Here is a 4,314-nt window from a genome sequence, read left to right as displayed (position 1 = left end):
CTTGTGCATCCTACCCGGCCTCACTTACGCCATCACGGAATGTTAATATTTGTTTTGACCGACAAAGTATGAGGCCCTTGTCATTCTTCCATTTGCTTTCGTATTTCAAAATGCCGATGATTAGAATGTTTGGTCACCTATACACTTGGGGGAGGGGTCGGTGAACCTGGTGCAATGACACAAGTATCAATCTCTTGTGCATCCTACTTGGTTTCGTCGACCCCTTCCCTAAATGTTAATATTTGTTCCGACCAACAATGTATGAGGCATGCCTTTTAGTTCATACTAGCTACTTGTTTCTTATTTGAGTTGGCACTTCTTAATTGCATTGGCCGATGATTAAATTTTGTGGTCACTACACTGGGGGAGGCGCTAGCGAGCCTGGTGCGATGGCACAAATATCAATCTCTTGTGCATCCTACTTGGCCTCGCTAACGCCTTCCCTAAATGTTAATATTTGTTTGGACTGACAAAGTATGAGGCCCTTGTCATTCTTCCATTTGCTTTGGTATCTCAAAATGCCGATGATTAGAATGTTGGTCACCTATACACTTGGGGGAGGGGTCAGTGAACTCAGTGCGATGACACAAGTATCAATCTCTTGTGCATCCTACTTGGTTTCATCGACTCAGTCCTAAATGTTAATATTTGTTCCGACCAACAATGTATGAGGCATGCCTTTTAGTTCATACTACTTGGATCGTTTTTGAGTTTGCTCTTATTCGTTGCAAACATCTATGAGCGTGCACTAATGTTTCTTTGGCTTGTGCATATGTACGCGAGATATGACGTGGTATGTCGTGTACAAGGGCAAGGTTCCCGGAGTCTACAACGGCCGGGAGGAGTGTCGGAGACGGAGTTCACCGTTTTAGCGGTAACGGCTACAAAGGGTACACCACTAGAGCGGAGGCCGAAGACGGATACGCACGCTATCCGGCGGGAGAGAGGACGGAGCGGAGGAGGAACCGGATGAAGACCACTTTCATCGGGACGGTGCTAGTAGTGACTCTAGCTCTCTTCTATGTGATGCTAGTTTAGATGATCGACCTTGTGTAACCACTAGCTCATTTGACTTGTAACACCATAACACTTGTCTAATATTTGAAATCTTGTGAATCATGGAGGCTAATGTGAAGGACTATGTATTGGTATACTGTGATGTTGTATATATGTGTTATATATTACGTATACGTGTTCATTATACTTGTGCTATACAACACTGTACAAATACATGCCGAAATACAAAAAATGAAAACGAACTACTAGTAGTGGCGCACTACTTGGATCATGAGTGGCGCACGACCACCAAGTAACAGGTGGCGCACCGGCTGGACCTGATGGCGCACAACCCTCCGATCACCTTCGAAACTACCAGGTGGCGCACCAAAGCTGCCAGCGGTGGCGCACGTCACGAGATGCAACAGTGGCGCACCTAAACAGGCAGCAATGGCGCACCGGCTCGCCGTAACGATGGCGTACCCAAGGAGGCAGCGGTGGCGCACCGACGGCGAGACGGTAGTGGCGCACTGCTTGCTGGCAACGGTGGCGCACCCCTTTGGAGTAGTAGTGGCGCACCGTCTGTACCTATCAATGGCGCACCGGGTGAGTGCGCCACTATTACATAGGATAGTTGTGGCGCACCAGAGCTGCGCCACTACTAAAACTTAGCAGTGGCGTGATAGTAGTGGCGCACCAGCAGTGCGCCACTGATGGGGAATAGTGGTGCGCCACTGAATAGCTTTTTCCTAGTAGTGCTACCAACATGATCTTGATCAATACTATTGTAAAGCATATGAGATGAATGAAGTGATTCAAAGCAATAGTAAATATAATGACTAAACAACTGATCATATAGCAAAGACTTTTCATGAATAGTACTTTCAAGACAAGCATCAATAAGACTTGCATAGGAGTTAACTCATAAAGCAATAAATTCTTAGTAGAAAGTTTTGAAGCAACACAAAGGAAGATATAAGTTTCAGCAGTTGCTTTCAACTTGTAACATGTATATCTCATGGATAGTTGTCATCATAAAGCAATATAACAAGTGCAATAGGTAAACATGTAAGAATCAATGCACACAGTTGACACAAGTGTTTGCTTCTAAGATAGAAAGAAGTAGGTAAACTGACTCAACATAAAGTAAAAGAATGGCCCTTCGCAGAGGGAAGCATGGATTACTATTTTTGTGCTAGAGCTTTTCATTTTGAAAACATAGAAATAATTTTGTCAACGGTAGTAATAATATGTGTTATGCATAATACATCTTATAAGTTGCAAGCCTCATGCATAGATTACCAATAGTGCTCGCACCTTGTCCTAATTAGCTTGGATTAACACGGATTATCATTGCATAACATATGTTTCAACCAAGTGTCACAAAGGGTACCTCTATGCCGCTTTGTATAAAGGTCTAAGGAGAAAGATCGCATTTGATTTCTCGTTTTTTATTATTCTCAACTTAGACATCCATACCGGGACAACATAGACAACAGATAATGGACTCCTCTTTAATGCATAAGCATTCAACAACAGATAATATTCTCATAAGAGATTGAGGATTAATTGTCCAAACTGAAACTTCCACCATGATTCATGGCTTTAGTTAGCGGCCCAATGTTCTTCTCTAACAATATGCATACTCAAACCATTTGATCATGATAAATCACCCTTACTTAAGACAAGACGAACATGCATAGCAACTCACATGATATTCAACAAAGGTGTATGATGTCTACGCACGCTTCTATTTCTGTAGACAGTGTTGGGCCTCCAAGAGCAGAGGTTTGTAGAACAGCAGCAAGTTTCCCTTAAGTGAATCACCCAAGGTTTATCGAACTCAGGGAGGAAGAGGTCAAAGATATCCCTCTCAAGCAACCCTCGCAATTACGATACAAGAAGTCTCTTGTGTCCCCAACACACCTAATACACTTGTCAGATGTATAGGTGCACTAGTTCGGCGAAGAGATAGTGAAATACAAGTAATATGGATGAATATGAGTGGTAATAACAATCTAGAATATGTTGGGCCTCCAAGAGCAGAGGTTTATAGAACAGCAACAAGTTTCCCTTAATTAAGTGAATCACCCAAGGTTTATCGAACTTAGGGAGGAAGAGGTCAAAGATATCCCTCTCAAGCAACCCTGCAATTACGATACAAGAAGTCTCTTGTGTCCCCAACACACCTAATACACTTGTCAGATGTATAGGTGTACTAGTTCGGTGAAGAGATAGTGAAATACAAGTAATATGGATGAATATGAGTGATAATAACAATCTGAAATAAATATGGCAGCAAGTAAACATGCAGTAGAACAGTAAATAAACGGAGATTCGATGTTTGGAAACAAGGCCTAGGGATCATACTTTCACTAGTGGACACTCTAAACATTGATCACATAATAAAACCACTCACACTCTCTTGTTGGATGACAAACACCATTAATTGTGTAGGGCTACAAGAGCACCTCAATGCCGGAGTTAACAAGCTCCACAACATTCGATGTTCATATTTAAATAACCTTAGAGTGCATGATAGACCAACGCAATTATACCGAGTACTAACATAGCATGCACACTGTCAACATCAGCTATGAAAGAGGGAATAGATCACATCAATACTATCATAGTAATAGTTAACTTCATAATCTACAAGAGATCACAATCATAGCTTATACCAAGTACTACATGATGCACACACTGTCAACATTACATCATGGAGGAGGAATAGACTACTTTAATAACATCACTAGAGTAGCACATAGATGATATTCAACTAGATCACAAAGAGAGAGATGAACCACATAGCTACGGTACAGCCCTTAGCCTCGGGGGAGAACTACTCCCTCCTCATCATGGGAGACAACAGCGTTGATGGAGATGGCGGTGGTGTCGATGGAGATGCCTTCCGGGGCAATTCCCCGTCCCGGCAGGGTGCCGGAACGGAGACTTCGTCCCCGAATTGGAGTTTCGCGATGGCGGCGGCTCTGGAAGGTTTTCTCGGTGTTTCGTCCATCCGTGTCGAAGATTTAGGTCAGGACGGCTTAAATAGGCGAAGAGGCGGAGTCGGAGGGGCCACGGGGGTCCCACACACTAGGGGGGCGCCCCCCTGGGCCGCGCCGCCACCACGTGTGGGGCCCCCAGGGCTCCCCTCTGGTCCCTCTCTGGCTCTCTGGAAGCTTCCGGGAAAAATAAGGTTCTGGGCGTTGATTTCGTCCGATTCCGAGAATATTTCCTTTGTAGGATTTCTGAAACCAAAAACAGCAGAAAATAACAACTGGCCCTTCGGCATCTCGTCAATAGGTTAGTTCCGAA

Source organism: Lolium rigidum, chromosome 2 (assembly GCF_022539505.1).
Source record: "Lolium rigidum isolate FL_2022 chromosome 2, APGP_CSIRO_Lrig_0.1, whole genome shotgun sequence".
NCBI lineage: Eukaryota > Viridiplantae > Streptophyta > Magnoliopsida > Poales > Poaceae > Lolium > Lolium rigidum.
This window is presented reverse-complemented; position numbering follows the sequence as displayed.